Source organism: Pelmatolapia mariae, linkage group LG13 (assembly GCF_036321145.2).
Source record: "Pelmatolapia mariae isolate MD_Pm_ZW linkage group LG13, Pm_UMD_F_2, whole genome shotgun sequence".
NCBI lineage: Eukaryota > Metazoa > Chordata > Actinopteri > Cichliformes > Cichlidae > Pelmatolapia > Pelmatolapia mariae.
The window spans coordinates 5,021,157-5,044,384 of NC_086238.1; the positions used below are offsets into that span (position 1 = coordinate 5,021,157).

Here is a 23,228-nt window from a genome sequence, read left to right on the forward strand (position 1 = left end):
TTAAAAAGCAATAACACACAACAAAGCAGCATTGTCACGTCATTAGGAACAAATAGATAGAAATGATGAAAATTATCTGTGAGATATGATAAATAATGTTCTTCTGTGGTCTGCAAAGACCACAGTTGGTCACATTTCAACTAATTCAAAGCAGTAGGTTCTTATTACAGATGAAAGTAGCTCAGTTTCAAGCATTCATTCATCACTACTGATTTATTTTTTTAGAAATAAAGATTTGCATACATGCAGAGTCATATTTTTCTGTGCTCAGCTGACATTCCCATCACTAAAAAAAAAAAAAAATGGACCACGGGTGCTGAATTGTTTTTTTCTTCTAACGGAAGAAATTCAACATCAGCTTAAAAGTTTAAAAAACATCTACAAAGCAAATCTCTTCATTTTTTTTTGTTTCTGTTCCTCTGTTTCTTTTTCAGTTCTTCCTTTTTTTGGTCTCAAAAGGGCACTTTTCTTTACCAGCTAGATGTTTTACATTCATCACAAGTTTGTCACTAACTTCATACTGGGCGAGAGCTCTTGGGGAGTCTGTGTGATGCACAGCCAGCAGGCTCTGGTCACATGACCTCATGTACCTGCAGAGAATCTCTGGATGTAAAAGTTCACTGGTGTATGCTGTTGTTGCTCCATCCAGGGCTTTAAAAGTCAAAACAAGAGACATGTTTTGCCTTCATGCTGTATATGAGTTCAAGAGTATCTGTAACTCTGAAAGTGAAAAATCTTCAGATGTCAGTTTGGAAATGGAACCTCCAAAGTGTGCTGTAGTGGTGAATTATCATGGGCTGCTACAGTCAAATGAATAAGAGTGTTTATTTTCAGGATGATTGCTTCTCTCTAGAAGTGTGTTTGCTTACGGTGGGAAACTGCATCGTCATTTTTACAGCACCATTCATTCAAATATGCAGCACAGAGGTCAAAGTGACAAAACAACACAGTTTTAAAAACAGATTAAAAAAAGGTAAAAGAAGAGCTGCAATTATCATCAATTATGTGGACAAGAGAAGCCAAAAGGAGGACACGAGAGATAGAATGATTGATCAAAAAACAAGCATTAATGCTGAAATAAGTCCAATAAAATAACAAAGTCCAGAACAAAGTAAACAGAAATCAGAAGATAAACACAAGGACCCAGGGAATAGATCCAAAACCATCGAAACAGTCTGCACACAAGTGAATGTTTGTACACTGAGCGCAGACTGGGAAATTTGGGAGTGAATTAGATCATTGTGCAATAGGTACACCTGTTCACCTGCTCATTAACACAAATATCTAATCAGCCACATGGCAGCAACTCTATGCATTTAGACATGAAGATAAAACAACCTGCTGAAGTATAAGCTGAGGACCAAGGTGCCAGACTGGCTGAAACTGCTGATCTACTGTGATTTTCCCACACAACCACAAAGGACAAAAAATATCCAGTGAGCCATGAGTGTAGCTAGTACTCATGTACTCTCATTTTTCTAGGCTAACTAGTTTTACATTTACAAGAGAAGTTATCACTGATGAATTCAGGATGTGCACACGCATAGTGCAAACTGACAAAATAATTCAGTTACAAAGAAAAGGTCCTTTATTTTTTAGACTGAGTGATATATATGACCTCCAGTTTACAACACAGAGAGTGTGCTGTGCAGTGTGTTATGTGTGTTTTGATTGGTTAATAATGGAGTTTACCCTGAAACGTTTGCCCACTTTACTTTTTGCATGCCTCTGTCCAGCCTGAGAAGAAAATAATTTACCACTAGATGGTACTGCAAGAACCTTTATTTATCTATCCAACTTCTCAGTCGGTGTGAGAAAATGTATTTTTCCACCTCCAGTAGTTGATTTTTGAACATTTTAATTGTTGTATTTAAGTTTGCCTCACAAATTTGTTATTTATGAGTAAATCCTGCTTAATCATGACATTTAGCACATCTTTGTCAACTAAATGAACTCTGTTCATGCATTGATTTCAAAACCTTTATTAAACTTGGTATTTACTCCTCAAATGTTTTTTCTTTCATGGTTTATATTTTTTCTAGAGCTTTCATTTCTCAATTTCAATCACTCACTCTTACAGAACAGCAGCTGGAAAGCTACATTCGCCATCATCTATGACTTATTAAGGAACTTGTTAAGCCTTTTTTTAGGCCTTTCCCAAGAATCACTTCCATGTGGCCTAAAAGTTTCACACAGAACAGCAGCACATTCAGGAATCTCAGTGTTTGGGAAGCTGCTTCAGGCGATTCAGATTGAAAAAGCTAAAGAGCATAATCAGGCCTCAGTGACCCCAGAGCCTAAAACTAACTGCCCTAATCTGGTTATGCAACCACCCACAAAGACATGGGATCATCAGCAGACACCACTGGATCCTTGGAAACTATTTCCCACATGTCTGTTCATGTCCAGCCCAAATGGGGACTCAGTGGCTCAAACCTCACCAAATAATTTGTTTACAGTTCCCTGATGTGGCTTGATGTGCTTTAATCACTATTTCATTATAGACAGTCTGAGCTACAGCAAGTAAGAGTGTATAGTCTCTATATAGCAGCAGTTTTTGATCCTAACTAAGGTTATTTGATAAAATTCTCTCATACCTTGTTGAGAAAAAAAACCAGTCAAGTGGTTAATCTCCTGCGATTTAAATTATGTGAAACTTACGCAAGGGAATTGGAGGAATTTTCCTTATGTGGGTCAGGACGTGTCTCACAGTTGAGCTCATGAGAAGAAGGGTTATGCTTTTCTCAGTGTGTGTGTTTGTGTGTGTCTGCAGGGTGTCTGAGAAGTAATATTGTGCACTCAGTATAGTAATAAGACTTTGAATTGAGCTGGGATTCAGCCATGATCAGGAATTTTACAAACCCAGGGTTGCATAACAGGGTCAGTGAGTTACTCTCCATCCCGTCCAATGAAGGAAACGCACAGGACGAACATTTGAGGGGATTCCAGTTGTGGATGAGGAGAGATTATCTTTTCCCTCACACATGGATCGCCCACTGTTAGGTTGGGTTTGGTGTGGAGGAGGACAGCAAACGTGTGAAATAAAACATGCATACATAGTCACACTAATAAGTAGAGTGTTGGCAAATAGAAATAAGTTGCATCATGTTCACATATTCATGAAAATGCACCATAGCACACCAGATGTTTCTGTGAGTTCACTGAGTAAATATCTGAATACTCGTGGACATTTCTGTTTTTGTTTTGCAGGTCTCATCTCGCTCTTGCTGCTGATGTTTTAAATGGCATAAACTCAAAGACAGTTTGTGGAAAAACCTTGAAGCAGGCCACATGACACATTTACCCTTTTTTCTTTTTTTTTACCTTCTTTTGCTAATCCCACAATATATAAATCAGATGCTGGACCCTTTGAGATGAAAAGAGCTCCAAAGAAGAAAGAATAAGTGATGATGATGCTGCAGCTGGGGGTAGAAGCTGTTTCCTCACATGCCCCAGCTCTCTGCACAGAGCTGGCTCAAGCAAAGCCTCGTTTGTCATCTGTTACCTTATTTATAACAAACCAGCAACATGAATAAAAAATGGAATTCGGGGTTACAAAATAAACCATCTGTGCTGTAAAGCATCCACAGAAGGCGCGCACATTTCTTATCCAGCATTAAGAGAGAAAAAAACAACCATAAATATGATTTCCTTCTAATTTATTGGTGAGTTTCAGAATATACCATCACTAATTCAAGCAAACATTTCTCAAATTACACCCTCCTTTCTCGATCACCAAGTCAATCCCCGAAGGAGATCTTATCTCTGCACCGGACTTCGCTCATAAATATCAGGTTTAAGCTATTTTTTTGAAAAGATATTTACTTAAAACATTTCTCACTTCTTACAGATTCTCAATAAACCGATCTACTCTGTAACAATAAATACCTCTCTGTGTTTTTAATGAAAATAATGCCATATGGGTTGCATTTTCTTATCAGTACTCCCCGATGAAAAATTCACCATGTCACGAAATGTTCATCCAAAACATGCCTGCGAAATATTCACTGATAGTGTATCTAATTTGTTTCCAAGTCTTTACAACGATTAGAGCCATGTTTAGTTTTAAACACAGACAGCTGCAGTATATGTAGAAGATATACATGGGACCTGGGAGGATGCATTTAAACCCTGAGCTTTGTGCACCCACCATCCAATCTGACCACTTCCCTATGACTTCCCTTAAAAATGTTTTTTTCCCCCCCCAGCTAGCACTGCAGTTTTATTTGGAAAAATAAATGAATAAATGAATAGTGCATAAATTAACACTCTTATGAGACTGTTATGGTTTTATAGTTCTGGAGAAGAGTAGGTAGCTGCTGGTCCACAACAGTGTGAGACTGTGGTGCCAAAATGCATGACCGAATACTTAGATATAGGTAACTGTGTCCTCTCTCTCTCTGACCCAGTATCAAGCTTTGGTTGTTGTTTTAAAGGGATTATAATCTGGCGGCTTATTTGTAAAAACCCAAAGTAACCAGCTGGCCCGCTATTTGACGAAATCTAGACCAGTCACAGAAATCCTTTTCGCCTGCCACCCCCCCCTGCAGTCAGTAGCCCATCTATGTGTGCCAGCTGCACGAACACCGAGGGTCTAATTTCGCGGCTGAATGAGACGAGAGAAAACGGACGAATGAACGCCTCACCGCTGTTCCCCACAAAGCTCCGTGCTGCTCGAATGTGAGGCTATCGCAGGCTGGTTGCGTTGGGTAAGTCTGTGTTCCTGTGTGTTTGGGACGAGCTGGTGAAAGTCCAGCAGAACCGGTGACAAGGTCAAATGCTGCGCATGGTGCTGAAAGTGCGCCAGATGACGCGTGACTGAGGGCAGAGAGCTGTACTTGAATTTTGATGTGAGACGGAATAGCTGTGGAAATGTCCACACGAACCCCGCGTTCTTGTTGTGATAGCTGCAGAGGAAGTTGAAAGATGACTCGTTTGGACTCAAAGTTGCTGCAGGCCAGAGGTTGAGACTTGTGCACGGTTTGAGTTGAGGCGCCACAGCAGGTGGCAGTGTGAGAATGGAGATCCCTCCTCTCAAACACTCACACACACACTCTATGCAGCAGGAGATAACATGAAAGAGCTCCGAGAATAGACCCCACTGATCTAAAAACACTACTGTATCATGTGAACATTTGGCACTGTGTTTTCAGTGCTCACACACCATTTCAGACTCCCCTCTCTCGCTCTCCTCTGTGTGCTTGCTATAATGTTGGTGGAGTGTGTTGCACCTTTAAAGCTGCTTGCATATCTGCGCTCCTGTGGTTTTGAGAAAGCTGCTATTCTCTCGGTGATAAGATGGTCTGTTGATGTCAGTTTTCTCCTGCAGTGAACACAGCTGTGCAGGTTATATGCTCACTGGAGCTGATGTTCTCAGTTCGAAAACAGTCATCAAAAATGTAGTTGATCATTAGAAGAATTGATTTGTTCTCAGTCTTATCTCACTGAAACTGAAAATATTTGGATTTGAACTTGACAAAAGATAAAGGCAAGATGACCGCAGAGCTTTGTGAACTTATGCCGCTCCTAATGTTCAGTTATTTTATAGACTTGCCAATTAAAGGAGAACTACATTTCCTATATGCTGATTATTAAAAACCCCAAACCATACAAAATGATAAACATCACTAAAATATCATTGGGTGTCATCTATTCCTGCTCCTCCTCCTTCGGAGGTTTAAAAACATTACCGGTTTCCATAATGTAGCCATGCATTCGGAGATGCAGCTGACCTATAAGAATATAGCAGCCAAGATTCAACAAAGTGCAGTCTGGTTGTAACTGTACACATGCTTTGTTCTGCTCAGTTGTAGAAATAAAGAACAGAGTTTTAGGCTGACATTTGAAATGTAACGGAGTTTAGGGAGTGGTACTTTAAGCAGTGAACCCGATCACTGGATCCAGACCTCCTCGTCCCTCCTGTAGTTTTTCCCACTTGCACTGACTTGATAAAACAATTCTGGGGGAAACTGGGAGGGGATGTCAATCAGATTTCAGGGGAAAAAGAATCCACCCCCACCCCATGTCCCCACTTTAGCAGCACCCCAGTGAGTAGCACTTTACTAGTTAATGGGCCTTTGTATGCAAAATCAGTTAAGTTTCCTATTCATTAGGAAAACAATAAAACCATGTGACATCCTGATTGTTTTCTCTTGTTCTTGTAATAGAGGCACATAGATAGAAGTGATTAGATTACAGACTGCAGAAGCCGAGGATCATTGTGAGTTTGAGCAAGATGCTGAACTCCCTACTAGCTCTGGAACCAGCCTTCAGCACCTTATTAACTGAGCCCAGTTTACTGTCTTTTTCTGCAGCTCTCTCTTTTTGATCTCCCACCAGGACGTTATGCCCTGAGACAATTATGCAGCTATAATTAGAAAGTCCAATCTGAAAATCAGACGGGGGTGGAACAGCACGTAGTGTGAGTATGCAGCAGGGTAACATGATGCAGTGGACTAACCAAAACTGCATCAAGGTCATAAACACAGGTGAAGAACTGACTTTATTTTGTAGAGACAAACCAATCTGTTTATGTGTTTAACTGGTGAAATAGAAGGAAATGTCCTTCACAGTTTCATGAAAACAACAGTTTAAATAAATGCAAAGGAAAGGAAATCCTGTCCTGCTTTGACATGGCCCAGAGGAGGATCCCAGTGTCTTTGGTTATCTCCAAACCTTTCTTCATCTTTGGTGGCACAAACCACTTCAGATGTCTGTTTATTGTTTAATGTACACTTTATGGTCATTTTGTTAGGGATACTTGTTCAACTTAATGCATTTAGGCATGTAGACATGGTCAAGATGATCTGCTGAATGAGCAAGAACGGCGATTTAAGTAACTCTGAATGGTTGTTGGTCTGAGTATTTCTGAAACAGATTAGACAAATTAGACAATAGGATGTTGATCTAATGAGTCCCAGTTTCTGCTGCGACATTCGGCTGAGTCAGAATTTAGTGTAAGCAACATGAAAGTATGGATCCATCATGTAACAAAGGTTCAGGCTAGTGTTGGTAGTGTAAGGGTGTGGGGCGTATTTTCTTTGCGCACTTTGAACCCATGGATCATTTAAACACCCAAAACCTCAGTATTGTTGCTGACCTTGTGCATCTCACATACAGTCTACACTGTTAAAAAAAAAAATCCTAAAAAACCAGTAATATTCCGGCAGCTGGGGCGCCAAAATAATACCATAAAATAACAGAAAATAACTTTCTCATAAAAATACGGTTATTTTCAGTAATGACAATACAGTTTGTTGCCCTAATTTTACATGGGATTTTGCCTTTTTCAAGTGCTTTTAAACATTAAATTAGGAACATTTTAATGTGATTAAACAATGAAATTACCTATAAACAAGGTCAATGAATGTGGCAATATGAATAATAATACTTAAATGTACAGAAATATATAGTTAACTTAAATAATAATGGATTGCATGCCCTGTGACAGACTGACAGAGGCGAGGCTGCCATATCGCACCATCGGCCCCTCTGGCCATCACCAGTAGGTGAAGTGTCTTGACCAAGGACACAACGACCGAGAGTGTCCGAGCCGGGGCTCGAACCGGCAACCTTCTGATTACAAGGCGAACTGCCAACTCTTGAGCCACGATCGCAATAATAATAATAATTGCAATAATAGTAATAACTATTTGATGTTAAAAAGGTTTATAAGAATCATTTCATATATTTTTCCATAGCATTACATTTGAATTTAACAGTTCAATCTTTCAAATAACGGACACATATTTGTGAAATCATGATACATTTGTGAATGTATTTTAACAATCTAAATATGCATATGTACAGACAAATACATTTAAAAAAACAAGAAAATTATGTTTTATTACATTACAGTGATTTTACGTTAATTTACATTTGAAATGTGAAATCACAGTCTATTTATGTAAATTTAATGATATTCTAGAAGAACAGAACAAAACTGTAAAATAGACAGTAAAATACTTTTATATTAGGACTTTTTCTTACAGTGTACTGTAAGTAGTGCTAGTTTGTGTGCTAACATACTCAGGTGACACTGCTTTCTACAGTGTTGTTTTACCATTAGCAAGAGCAGTTGTTTGTTGAAATGTTTTAGGGCAGTTTTGTCTTTGTGAAATGTTCAAAATAAGCATGATTAAGTGCTGAAAGACTTTAAACAATTAGTTGTGCTCATCTAATGAAGGTTTATTTAGTTCCTTAGCACAAAGTAAATACCAACAAAAACAAAAGGAGGGTGTCTGAACTGAACTGAGAGGGCTTCTACAGTCACTAAAAATAAAGAAGTCTGATATTACAAATAACCTGAGCGTATTTTTGCAGAAAATACCCAGGAATGTGGTCTGATTAACTTTCATCAGTAAATAATCTCAGGTTTGTTTTCAGAAGTTGAATAAGGCATATTTTACATAAACACAGAAGTTTGTTGAGTTTAGATGAACAAACTGAGGTCAGTTTGGTTTTTGTCAGCTAAGGTTTACACCTATTTGTCTTCGTTGCTGGTCAAGCAAAGTAGATTTCATAAGAATGAGGTAGTTGCTTCATGAAGACTGTTTTTTTCATGTGAAGATGGAAGTTATGATTACATAACATACCCGTGTTGGTTCAGGGAAACTTCTCGAAATAATCAGAAACATATGTTTGCCATTTAAATCTTTCAGCTAACAGTGGAATGTTGTTTAACTTCCAGGCAGCTTTAAATTTGTTGTTTTCAGTGTCCACAAAGTAAACTGCCTGTAAATAAATGAGCAAAAGGCTTTTTACACACTTTGAGAAAACACTAACAGAAATTCAGATAATTATCAGACATTCCTAATCTGATCTTATATCACATTCGTGAAGAATAATTTTACAAAAATGTGGAGAGATATCCTGATTCTGCCTGCATGTATTTTATTTTGTAGGAGGCATGCAGCCAGCAGCCTCATGCATTTTTATGGCACATATTAGCCACTCTCAACGTTTAAACATGCTGGCACGTGAAAAGAAAGTTTCCACAGGATGCTCTGCACCCGGGTGAAAAACAAACCTGTGATTCAAATTTAATGTTATGTAGAAGTGACATATAACTGCACTGCGAGTCATACATGTGAGTCCTATACGACTGAGGATATATTGGCCCTGGGCTATAGTAGCATAGTTAAGTATCTGCTAGTGCGCTTAGGATCATTGTTCTGTTACACGACGCAGTTTCGACCAAGCTTTATGTTTTCGCTTTTTGACTCTACATTACTTCGGTTTACAGAGGAGTTCATGATTGGCTCAGTGACTGTAGCTGCAAAACAAGCCTAAATCATCACCTCTTCACCACCAAGGTTGACGGCTGGTATGAGGTATTTATTCTGATATGCCATGTTGAGTGTTCACTGGACTGCACCGAGGCCTGTGTATCTGGTTTCAGTTACACCAGGATCACAGCTTTCTGCTGCTGCTGCTTTTCCTCAAAAGAAAAAAAGAAAGAAAAGACGAAAGAAAAGGACAGGGCTGATTTTGATACTGTGGTATAATTGGGACATTTGTGGAGTATGAGCAAGAGTCAAGACCACACACAAAGAGTGAGCCAAGGGCGAAAACTAAATGGATTACAGGCACAAGGCTGACTGTAATTTCTCTTCTCACTTGCACTGAAATTAAGCCCAGTTTCTTTGATCTGGACTGCAAAGCTTTACCCAAAGATCAGGGAAATACAAAGTTTAAGATTTAGAAGAAAGAGAAACACTTCTGAGGCTATTGATAAAAATGTATGACTTACTAGATGACTTGGGTCTACACAAAAAACATTCAAGTCATATGAATAATGTTGTTGCCCAACATATCTAAATCTGCTTACTGGTATATGCATGCCATTTTGTGATACACGCATACAGCACACAGTATGCTTGTTTTGAGGTTTATGGTTTCCTTAATTCTGAAAACATTTTGCAACCAGGCTAGACTGCAAGACAACCACAAGCTCTTTGCACACCAGTGCGACATGGTTGCATGCATAGGAGGGCAAAGCAGGCTTTCCTGTGTTTTGGTATGTTTACATGATATTGTGCATAATTCATGCATAATTCATCAAACCTACCATCACAGGACTGAACAACTACAGACCTATCGCCTTGACGTCTGTGGTCATGAAATCCTTCGAACGACTGGTGTTAGCCCATCTGAAGGACATTACAGGCCACCAGCTGGACCCTCTGCAGTTTGCCTACCGGGCAAACAGGTCGGTGGATGATGCAGTGAATATGGGGCTGCATTACATCCTGCAACACCTCGACCGCCCGGGAACTTATGCCAGGATCCTGTTTGTGGACTTTAGTTCGGCTTTTAACACCATCGTGCCTGAACTTCTCTCTTCCAAACTCTCCCAGCTCAGCGTGTCTCCAGCTACCTGTCAGTGGATCACCAGCTTCCTGACAGACAGAAAGCAACAAGTGAGGCTGGGGGAGATCACCTCTGAAACTCGGTCCCTCAGTACTGGTGCCCCTCAAGGATGTGTCCTCTCACCACTACTGTTCTCCCTCTACACTAATGACTGCACCTCCAAGAACTCGGCTGTTAAACTCCTAAAGTTTGCAGATGACACCACCGTCATTGGCCTCATTCAGGATGGTGATGAGTCTGCATACCGGCAGGAAGTTGAGCGGCTGGTACTCTGGTGCAGTCAGCACAATCTGGAGCTGAACACTCTTAAAACTGTAGAGATGACAGTGGACTTCAGGAGACACCCCCCAACTCTGCCCCCCCTCATCATATCAGACAGCCCTGTGTCGACTGTGGAGATCTTCAAGTTCCTGGGTACCACCATCTCCCAGGACCTGAAGTGGGAGACCAACATCAACTCCATCCTCAAAAAGACCCAGCAGAGGATGTACTTCCTGAGACAACTGGGGAAGTACAGTCTTCCACAGGAGCTGCTGATCCAGTTCTACACTGCAGTCATTGAGTCTGTCCTGTGCTCCTCCATCACAGTCTGGTATGGTGCAGCCACTAAACAGGACAGGAGCAGACTGCAGCGGACTGTACGGGCAGCAGAAAGGATCATCGGTGCCCCCCTGCCCTCCATCCAGGATCTGTACCTCTCAAGAACCAGGAAACGGGCAGGGAAAATCGTCACAGACCCCTCACACCCTGGACACAGACTTTTTGACCTGCTGCCCTCTGGCAGACGGTACAGAAGCCTGCAAACCAAGACCACCCGACACAGGAACACTTTCTTTCCCCTCGCCATCTCCCTCCTAAACAGTTGACCTGTCACACTGCTTCCCACTGCCAGACTGCAACTGCACCTTATGTACATTCTGTAGTATTCATTCCACCTCATTTCATTTCTGTATTTTATGTACATAAGTTTAGTTATTTATAGTTGGTTTACACAGCTTTGTGTATGTATGTGTATGCATGCGTAATGTACATATAGGTGTGTGTGTGTGTGTGTGTGTGTGTGTGTGTGTGTGTGTGTGTGTGTGTGTGTGTTTTTACATTGCTGTGCTTGAGAGCCACCATCTACCGGAACCAAATTCCTTGTATTTGTCTGCACATATACTTGGCCAATAAACACGATTCCGATTCCGATTCCGATTTTATTCATCTTTAAGCAAGTAAAAGAGTGTTCTCCAGTCTGTAGCTGTTTAAAAATGTTTGAAGAGTCATTGTCCTTTTTCGTCCTTCCTCATATGTAGCACACAGCAGGAGACTAGCTGCATCAGCAGCATTCTCATTATTACGTGTATTCCCTGGTTTAGGCGAGTGAGCATGCTGGAGGCAGCATATCTGCAAGGTAGGAATTCTGTGCCCCATTACTTGCAGTGTTCTCACGTGAGCGCAATCAGACATGACATAGTTTTTTAGCTGGGAGCTGGCAGGTAAAAGACTTTCACCTCCTTTGGGTAATGTCTATAAGTCCATCTATTAAAACGTCCTAAACAATAGATAAATCCAAGGTCAGTATAATAACAGAATGTGTTTATCTGTATTTTCTTTGCAAAAATTAATGTTATTAGATTCTAGATACTGTTACATGGTTTGTTTGTTTTTGTTTGTTTCATATTCAGTTTTTTTAAAAACCTTTTGGAAAAAAATTAAAATCCTTGAGGCATCATTTAGTCTTTTATCTCTGCTTTACTGAGATCTTAAATCCTCCTTAAACATTTAAAAGCATATCACACCTTTATCAAACAATGCTTTTGCAAAATGCTGTACTTATATATTATTATATGATTTCTTCTTTTAAAAGCACATTGCTAACTCCGCCTCCAAATAATTATATTTGTTGACAGATGTCGGGGTCTGTTGCATGATCGTCTGTGTGATGATGTCATGCCACTTGTGGTCAAAGTCTCAGCAGTGCAACTTGAGGCTAAAAGAGAGTAGAGGTGTCATGTAAACAAACATAATATAATATAATATGATAAACATGCTTCTTATGTTAATTATCTATTAATAATAAATGAAAAACTGTACAACTGAACCTTTCCTACATCTGTATTTGATATGCGTCCCCATGACACGTCTCACAGTCACTGTTTGCCCATGCATGTGGCAGATGCCTCACACTTAATCATCAAGGGTCACACTGCCATGTGGTCCACACGCAGCTGAGGGATCTGGTGTCAGCAGTAAGCTTAACGAGCAAATAAAGGCCTGCCTACAGTTCATCCTCAGTGTGAAACAAGCTGTTACAGTGTCCTTCTGCCTCTCTTTAACCCAGTGGATGTCTTTCTTTAAAGCCCCTGTTCAAAAGTTGAAAAGCTCATGCCCAAAACCCTGAGATTTTTTTATAATCATTTATCATTTATTTTATCATAAATAAAATTTCAAGTTTAAACTTATTTCAAAAAGGGTCAGTGAACAATATCACCAAAGTCTTGGTTTTTTCTCCTTAAAAACAGAATAAATCTGTTTTATCACTTTATACTGCGCTGTTGTATAACTTTGCTTTTTTGATGACTCATCTGACCATCCAGACTCTTCTTGCCATCAAGGAGCACTCATGTGATCAGTGATTATGACATAAAATTTTGAAAGGAAGCAACCAGAGATATGGTTCTTTAGGCCCACGGTTGTAACTGTCTCTATGCTGGATAGTTGGTAAGGACGGAGAGGTTGGGAAAGGTGGAAGGATGGTCACGTAGAATAAAGCCTGACCAGCCCACAAAGGTGTCCCTTTACTTTTCTACCAATCCTGCCCACACATCCTACACACTTCCACTCTGTTTGGACATCCTTGTAGAGGCTTCACCTCAAACAAACTATTCTCAGATGGAAGTAGAATATAAAGCTCTACAACACCACGACTAGTCAGGAGACTAAGGAAAGTACTCATACTTTTGGAAGTGCATCCAGTTTTTTAGCTAACTGGAGCTCTGCAGTCATTGCGTACACACACAGGCTTATTTTAACCAGCAATTTTAATTTTACTTTAATTTTACTAATTAAAAATGAACTTTAGCCGCTGCCTCCAACACGCTCCTTCCTCCTATAGATGAGAACTTTTGATAGTTCTCATCTATATAGGTTCCCCCAGTTCTACAAGCTGTTCATTCTCGTTTACGTACCCCACCCTCCCTGCCCTTTTCAATTCTTTAACTTCTTCACTTCTCTTTAGTACATGGGGATCTGCCAGGCCCGGGAGCCAGTCCCCTTCGAGGCCTTCCCCAAACCGCAGCTCAATTCATGTCCAAGCCATTCACCTTTATCTACTAAGATGCTGACAAACCGAAAATGAGGACGTGGGCCCAGCTAGTGAAAACAACATTTTTATATGAATTCCTAAGACCAAGGAAAATACAGAGATTTTTCATGCAGAACATGAATTGTAATTCATTGTTAATGTTCTGAATAAACTATGCAGAAAATTTCCATAGTTTAAACAAATATCTGACTCCATTACTAATCCTTTGAAATCCAGGGTGAGCTGAAACTGAAGAACTGCAATTTAAAAAAAAGTTACTGTAGAGAGCCTCATCACCTGACTCTGACAGTCTGAAATTATGTGCTGTGTCACTGTGAAAATATAATTTCACTAAACACATTTTTTAAGCAATTACAGCCTCAAGTGTGCCTTTGTGTCCATTATGGTTTCAACAGATGGCCTGTGAGTGAAGTGGAGGGAGATGAAAACAGTCAAGGTTCAATAAGACTGGAAAATCAAGAACAATTGAGTACTGGGTTTCAAATGGGCAACCACACCACAGAAAACAGACCTCCAAAATGTTAGAAAAATAAAGCCTTTGCATCTGGTTACCTCTGCTTGATTATTTTCCCTTATGGGGACAGACCAACAGGATGGCTGTAAGCTCCTGATAAGATGTAAAGCAGGGCCTGGGCGAAAACTGATGACATTAAGAAGAGCGGCAAACAACATCAAAGAGAAGAGTAGATCTATAGATGGTCATGATCTGATAGCCAAATGTACTCCGGACCTAAAGTCTTGTAACAGCTGTCTGTCAGTGGGGAATTCAGATTTCCTGAGCCGTTTTCACATGTGATGTTATGTAAGTAGATACTCAAAGAAAACACAGGCGGCTGCTTGCAAACACATATACGTTTACATGCATGCAGTCATGGATTGAGTTAGCTAGTGCCCACATAAAAACAGGGATTTTATGTTTTTAAGTGGGGTTTTTTCTGTGCAGTTTCTCCTTTTCTCTACATGAAAACACACTTTTAGCTCACTTACAATTGACTGACCTTGTTGATAGATCGATAGAGATTCAGGCACTGTTTGCATAGTTTTGACATAGAGGCAGAGAGCTTTCGTCATCTCTCTAATTTGTGCCTCCTCGTTCCCTCTGTCTTCTTGCCTGTGACACGTAAAGCAATTTCAATGTGTCATGTTGAATGAAATCAGTTCCTAGATTGCATCAGAAGGACAGAGGAGACTTGCTGGAGGAGCTTTAATCAGGGATGCGCAGAGCATGTTTTTAGTGCTTCTTATTAACCAATATAGAGCTTTGTGGGAAGGCTTTTTATGATAGTGCTTGTGTGGATTCAGTTCTAGAATGAGTGAGGGAAAACATGCGGATGTTTTTAATAGGTTGGTTAGTGTGTCACGCAGTTCTTGCCTTGTGTTTGGTTGGTCACTGATTACACCTTTCTATCTTTCTGCAATTCTCATCTAAACGATGATGATGATACGTGAATGCAACTCATGGCTTGAAGTCTTGGTACCTGGGACTCGTGATGCTTTGAGATTTGATTTCCTGTTCAATATTCTTGAATGTTGGTTTGTGTTTAGGGGCAGCATGGTGCTGCACTGGTTAGCACTGCTGCTTCATTGCAAGAAGGTCCTGGACGCTGCAGAGTTTGCATCTTACTCTGGCTTCCTGCAGAAGTCCAGTGACATGGATGTTAGATGTTAGGTTACGTGGTGATTCTAAATTGGATGTAGGTGTGAGACTCAATGGTGTGTTAGCCCTACAACAGACTGGTTAAGAGTCTAAAAAAAAGGGCCAATTTCTCTCAAGTAAGGCACCTAGACCCCCACCCCCTTGTAAAATGAAGGATTTCTTCAGTTAATTTAGAATTAACTCCAGCTGCATATTAACCACGTCTTTTGTTCATATTTATATTTATCTAGTTTTTCTGTCAAAACCACGTTAAGAATCTGGGTTCAGAGCTGCATGTTGCTGACACCTTCCTTACACCACATTGGGATTAGAACCCTAGATTGAAATGCACTGCAAACATTTTAATGTATTAAATGTTGACCTTTTATGCCTGAGAAGCACTTGCCATTTGTTATGAACTGTGGAATAAAGCAATTAATTGTTTGTTGGTTCCAGTTTCCATATTTCTGGGCTTTTTTTAGTACCACTTTATTTCCCGGGATAACAGCAGCTCTTTCCAGAGAACTGGACTCTGTCCTGTCGTCAGAACAAATCTGCTACAACACAAATTAATTTTAAGGATAATAGAAATGTAGAAATGACAAGAATGCACACTCACACAGCCTCCGCCTCCGCATGTGCAGAACAGACTCGCAACTGTTCGCAACTGTTTTTTGAGGGCAACTGTGACTGAGAGTGGTGTGAGAAATTTGTGGGTGGGTGCCCGCTATCTCAGAAAATCTACGTGTCAAGTACTCTTAAGTAAGGCACCTAACCCCCCGACTTCTTCCCGCTGCCTTCTCCGTGTGTGTTCATTGCACATGGATGGACTCAAAATTTCTGTGTACAGAACAAACACACCTTGTAAAATGAAGCATTTCTTTGTTTTAACATCATGTAATTCATACATTTTAACAGCATTCAGTGGAAGGTTAAGACCTGCTCAAACTGACATAAATAACTTCTGTTTTCTGTCTTCAGTTTCGTATAAATGTGCACACCTGTTTGTCCATCCTGAAATGAAAAATGAGCTCAGTGATTGATGGAAAAGATCATTTTTATGTGAAGGGGCGATTCATTTTTCATGTACGCTTAGATAAGCTTTTATCAACACTTATACATACCAAGTTAGTGATATATAAAGGAGTGATTTAAGGGAATTCAGCAAATTAAAGTCTGATGTTTTCTGTTTTATTTCATGGTCACACAGAAGAATGTGAGCAGCAACTCTTCAAGTTGCACAATTTGGGACTAATGCCAGTTTAAAATTTTCTGGATTTGGATGTGAATCCCATAATGGACTGTTTCAAAATCCTGTCCCTCAACGCACCTCCGGATTGAGGGGAATTCCTTGTCTGTGCAGTAGCAGATTTGCTGATGGTCCATTGTGACAGGGATTTCATTGTAGCGCGTGACCCTTGCAACCACTCGCACTCAGTTGGGAGTTTGAAGGGGCTTTTGAGGTAATGATAAGGAGGGATTTCACTCTCACATGCCTTTGTGAGGAGTTTTTCTTTGTTTGTTTGTCTTTATCGCTTCAGTCCAAGTTTTAACCCCTAAAAATGGAGCCAGGTCTTAAAATCCACATCCTCCGGTAGAGAGCTTACTTCACTCTGCTTCCTAAGCCATTCGGGGGTTTAGAGGCCATCCATTGGAATTCCTTTCTTTACCACTGTCTTCTTAAATCTCAGTATGTGGTCAGAAAGCCACTTCCAGCCTATTCACGTCATGCCCTCCTCCTCTCTCTGCGTGCACCTCTTATGCCACAAACTTCACAAGATGTTCTCGAATTAGACGTCTGATGTTTATTTGCTTAACTTTTGTTCTAAAAATGGCAAAACAAGGAAGCTGTTTGTGGGTCAGCGGGAAGTGAAGGGGTTAAGCATTTCATCTGACAGCGACACAACAAAAAGAAGAAGGCCATTGATTGTTTTTTCAGGCTCTCATTGACAATATGAAAGATTGCTTTGGCTGCATGTTCAGCTTGTGCAGGCTAAAACTGCCTCTGCCAGATGTCACGCAGGCGCTCCAAAGGAGTCAGTTATCGCCAAAGACCACAAACACGCACGCCCGTTGGGTTACAGTTGTTGCTTTCTCTGCCCCAATTTTCTGGTCGTCACCTGCATTTATCTTTCCCACATTACCTGTCAGATATCTCTGCGTGCATGTTCAACATTGCCTCATGAAAGAGGTCTCTCATAGAAGCCACATTCTCTTTTTTTCCTTTCTCTTATTTTCCTTCTCCCTGGCAGTCTCAGTCCTCTTCATGGAAAAACCCAGCTAAGTTTGTGCCCTACAGCACTGACAAGCTGCTAACCGACTTTCCTCTTTGGCTACACAAGCCAATAAACAAGCCACAGACATATATAGTTACAGAAATACATTTGAAAGGCCGGTGATGGAAATGCTGTGCAGTTTTGTGTCTTCACACCAGCAGAGAGAGAGAGAGAGAGAGAGAGACAGAGGACCTTCAGTCCTCTTTGCTCAGCTCGTTGTTCACTGGGTTTGGGTTAGCAGGGAAGCAGACAGGCTTGTTCTCCGTCACAGATGGTTTCTGTCCGAAACCGCCGCAAGCTTTTTTTAGACGGAGGGGAGACAGGGTGTGGATGACTGTGTACCTACCACAACTATATGAGTAAACAGCCGGGATCAGGGTTAAGTGTATCCAGACTCGACACAAAAATGTCCACAAACAACGGCCCACGTCTTCTGATGAAATTATATGCTGGTGTCACTTTTTGCACACTCTTGAGACAAGCTGTACTCTAAAAGATTCTGGAAGATGTTTGTATTTTATTTAGAGATACAGCAGGCCAAAGTGTTGCACAACAGCAGTAACCGATTCCATCTGTTTCCAGCTTTTGATCAGGACAAAAACTGGACTCAGTTCTTCTAGTACAAGGTAAAAAAAATGTTTTTGGCAGTTTTTTGTTTTACACAAATACAGCTCTTTAGGAATACTCTGGCTTTCTAATCTTGTCTGTGGGTGATTTGCCCTTCTCTATATGCCTCAGACTGTTAAACTTAGTCAGCTTTGGCCTTCAGGGCAAATTCCTGTGCCTAATGTCTTTGCATTCGAAAATACTGTAGGTCAGTGTGAATATTAGTAATGCATGGTAAATAATTGATCGTACATTTTTAATTAAAACAACTCGCTCCATATTTAACACCAAATTAATTATTGGTAACTATTTGTATTGTGCTGCTTTGGAAATACAGTACTGTGCAAAACTCTTGAGATACCTCTTATTTCTTTATTTTGTTTCCAAGGAGCCAGACTTTTCTTGTAATTTTCTAAAGGGGTCTTGGGCAATAGTTATCCAGGCTCTCTGAAGATCTTTGTCTTTGGATATTGGCTGCTTTTTTACTCACTGTCAGCCCAGTCTTTGTATCTGACCAGAATGTTGTTTTGTTTGTTAAACCACTTAACACTGACCTATGAATCACTCAAGCATAAAATGTGCCGAACTCATGGGATGAACCTCTGTAGTCTCTACACATAATGAACAACTTAGCAACGAACCAATTTTAAACAGTAAATTTAGACACTTTGTTACCAGCAGCTGGTCAAAAAATTCATAATTTGTTCCGATTTTTACTTAAATCTACCAAAAATACCAATGATGAGAGAATCTGACAGATTTAAAAAAGTGGTTGCCCCAACAAGGTGATTCCCAAGGAGCTATTAGCTAAAACTAGATATTTCTCAGTAACATGAATCCTTAAAACATTTGAGAAAACCGTTTTGATGCAAGCTCAATCATCCAGGTAAGGAAATCCCAAAAGATCAGTAGTTGTTGATCAGTGGTCATGAATATTTGCATATTAATGATCAAGGAACTGACCTCACAGCCCATTGTTCGTCAGTGGTGATAGTTTCAGTCATTATGCAAATGTGTGCCTTATAAGGTCGGGGAAACCTGCTGTCAGCTGAGACTGAAGAAGTCACTTGGATGAAAATGTAACGTCCAGAAGTACAGAATCAACTTTTGGGATTTGAGAAAACTGGACAAGTGGAGGATAAAATATAAAGTGGTAGATATTATCTGAAAGTCATGTCCTTATATAGGTAACAGTCTAGGAGAGACCTGACACATGACCTGAGAGATGCTTCTGACCCTTCAGTTGATCCATTTACTGTTTGCCAAAGCTTTATTGGAAATGGTCTCAGTGGCTGTCAAGAAGCCATTAATGAGGAAGGGAAACAGGGAGAAAAGACTGAGGAATGCCAAATTACACAATAACTGGACTGAAAATCAGCGACAGTGACTGAAAACAGGTCTTTTGGAGTGATGAATCCAAATTGAAAAATTCTGGTTGAAATCATTGCCAGTATGTATGGAAGAGGTCAGGAGAGGTGCAACAATGAGTGTTTATAGCATCTGTAAAATATGGTGGAGGCTCTGCCATGGTGTGGGGCTGCATTTCAGCCTGTTGTGTTGGGGATCTTGTCAAAACTGATGGAGCTGGGAATGCAGAAAGAAGGGTTAGATTTTAAACCACTGATACCATCTGAAAAGTGTCTTTTTGGCAACAGGTTTATTTTTCTGCATGTCATCTCATGGATTGGTAGAGCCCAAAACTTGACATTACTGAAGCAGTGTGTGATTATCTTGATAGAAAACAGAACAAAAAGCAGCCAGCATTCAAAGAAAAGCTTTAATTGTCTTTCAAGAAGCCTGGAGAAGTATTCCCGAAGACTACTTTAAGAAATTACTAGAAAGCTTGTCTAAGAGAATGGCAGTGCTGAAGAGTAAAGGTGCTCATACCAAATATTGCCTTTTAAACTCTTTCAAAAATTATAATTGTACAAAGTCTGTTTTTGCCTTATGTACTGATTTCCATCTACATCAGAGAATAGGATCAAAGAATACATTCATTAGGATTGCCGAACTTTGTGAATGAATTCTGAATCATTGCTTCTCAGGCTTCAAGTAGAAGACACATTAAATTCCTTTTCTTCCTCTATGGGAGAATCACAGCTGATGGGTTTTCATGACCAAAGTTGAAACATCACTCAAACATGGATTCATCTCTGTATCTCTGCATCACTTCCAATCTATGTAATGGTGCCTTGCAGAAGCTTTGCTTCGTGCTTATTGCTCAGCAAATGTGGAAACTCCCTCAAGACTTGCTTATGACGCTGCCTGTGCAAAGGTGTTATCAAAGCAAAAGGTGGTTGCTTTGTTATAGAATATATTTAGTTGGTGGTATTTTTGATTACTTTGTTTATTCGTTGTTATTTTGAAGTTCTGAATTCTTGTAGCAAAAACAAAGAAAAACCATGCTGTGCTGTGGCAAGTACTTTTGCATTACTGGATTTGGTTTCATTTGTACCATAAGCTGCTTCTTTAAAGTGATATTATTGCCACATTTCTGGTTGTGCTGGTCACATCAGTAGTGATATGATTACTCATCAGAGATGTTTCAAAAACAGTCACAGACATTGGCATTACACATCCAGAAAGTCTTGGGTGGCAGATGACATTTTATTGTCGTCCCACATCGAATACTCAAGCTTCCTCCGCCTCATCACTGATTAGGCTTCATGGCGTGCCGTTCAGGGATGATTTTGAAAGTGCAGTTGACTTGCCGAGCCATAACATTTTATAGTGTGTTTCCATAAATTGTATTCTTTCCGTTTTTTCTTTTTAAATAGAATTACAGTGTAGAAACACTTTGTTATGAGTAATTTTTTTATTCATTGTTTATGAAAAAAGTACAGCTGACTAGTGTCAAAATATGCTTATTGAGTAAAAGCTGATATAACGGCCTTCTACTACACAGCAGTTTGTTGTTTGTTTATTATGTTACATATTAATAATCTTGAGCTGCAAGGTTGTATCTAGTAGTTGTAGTTGAGCATGTCAAATCATTGTAGTAAGTGTAAACGGGAAGTGTTTAACAAAAAAATAGGAAAAAAATTACCTTTTATTATGCAGTAAGCCAAAATAAAGCAAGATCCACTCAACTAAACTAGACACACTGACGAAGAACACAGGAAGGGCTTCAAATCTACAAGAGGTAAACACGGAAGAAAGCCTTTTTTCCCCAAACACATATGCAGATGGTTACATATGGTTAAAATGATTCAAATGCAGTAAGTATACACGTTTCATATAAATATGGTCTATAACTAAATTTTTTTCTGTAGCCCACATAATTACATTTCAGTTACATAAAACGTTTGAATTTTGATTTTATGTACTGTATAGCCTGTATAATTAATATGTATAAAATCCAGAAAGGTACACAGCAGGGGGCGGTTCATTTACAAACACAAGTCTAACTTAAGTTTCACACTGTTTTTTGTTAGAAAAAATCCAATTGTTACATACTTAAATTTACACAATATGCCACAAATCTGCACTGTCATGAACAAAAATTTAAACCAAATTTTTCATGATTTGTTGGGTTAACCCTCTGAGGATCTAAAATATAACTGGCCATTTTTGACACATTTGTGTTTCATGTTCAAATTGTTTCATTGTATTTTTTTTCTGTGCCTTGCTTGGTATCGTTCTTTTCAGCACAACCTCACGTGTCTGAATTTAGTTATTTTTCATTGACATACTGTATTAACAAAACGGATCTGAAATCACACAAAAAACGTGGCATGGGGTGGCACGTGTGGCATATGCCACCCCATGCCACCCTTCTAGATCCGCCCCTGCGGATAGTGCTGAAACGAAAAAGCTCTATGAAACACAGTCTAAAATGAATAAGCCTGAACTACAAATTAAAAACAATGCAGAAAACTTAAAGGCTCGGAGCCAAACTCACAGACTGTGACAAAAGGATCCTTTCGTGTTGTGTTTGGGCTCATTTTAATTTTAGATATTTGTTTTTATACCCTGGCGGGCTACCACCCAATAACAGGCTTATTTTCGTCCCGTGCGCCTTTTGTTGCTGTAAACTTGTATTAGGATGAATGATGCGATTGGGTGATGATCACACCACGAAGGCGTGTCTACGTGAGCTGTGTAGACAGAGTGGATGGGACAAGAAACTCCACCGACTCCGGTAAGGTAAGACATCACACTGCAGTCAATGAGCGCTAGTGTGTACTCACAGACGCTTATTTTACCTTTATCATCAAGTATCGCCACATAGATGCGCTGTAGTTTGAAACCGCCTTCAGATTAAGCGTAAAAAAGGCAAATTTGTTGAAAAATAACGTTGCTGTTGTATCGGATGCTGATTTGTGCTGTTATGTTAAAGTTACGAGGCCGTGGTTCGTTTTTATAGCTAAAATAATCTAAAGAGGTAGAAAAATAGAGGCAGACTGACCGGGGCTGTCGTTACTCCGTGGCCGCGTGTGTCCTTTGTTGATTTAAATTAAATTTAGCGCCACGTTTTCGCGCTCTAATCCGGCAATTAGACCCAGACGGTCCAGCTAGAGAAGGGGGCTGACTAATGGAAACATTTTGGTGCTAAAAAACGCTGTTTCTTAACACATTTTTTCATTCCTGCGCTTCACATTTCGCCGCTTTTTGTTTCTCTCAGCACGAGAGTGACACATCTAAACCACTGCTGCATCTTCTTCCCGAATTTTGTGATTAAAAAAACAAAAGACATTCGACAAGAGTGTAAGAATACACTCTTGTCGAATGTAAGAATTGAATATAGCAGTTCTACATTTTTAGACAACCTTGTGATCAGTCGTTGGACACGTGGTTGTGTAGAAGCACGTGTGTGTAGTATGTGTGTGTGTTGGCAGCTGTAATGGGCTCTTGAATGGTACTGTGTGATGGTATCACACAGGAACTAATGAAATGAATTGATGAGCAGATGAAATGAATGCATTCACCGCTTAAGCGTGCCTGTTGTAATCTGAAACCATAAGTGTGGTTTGAGAAGAAGAAGAGAAGAAGTGGGGTTCTTTCTCTTGTGGTTTTGTGATACTTAGAT

The 23,228-nt window shown here is 39.9% G+C and overlaps 1 protein-coding gene across 2 annotated transcripts in view; it reads left to right on the forward strand.

Annotated features, from left to right (window-relative positions):
• Positions 1 to 4,555: 4,555 nt before the first annotated feature.
• Positions 4,556 to 23,228, forward strand: part of LOC134640314 (equilibrative nucleoside transporter 1-like) — a 45,180-nt gene continuing 26,507 nt past the window's right edge. Inside the window, exon 1 of one of the 2 annotated variants that reach the window (XM_063492003.1) lies at positions 4,556 to 4,709. The gene's annotated coding sequence lies outside the window, so the exon portion shown is untranslated. Of the gene's footprint in view, positions 4,710 to 22,317; positions 22,346 to 23,228 lie in introns of those variants that run through there. The other variant, XM_063492006.1, reaches the window with a different exon arrangement.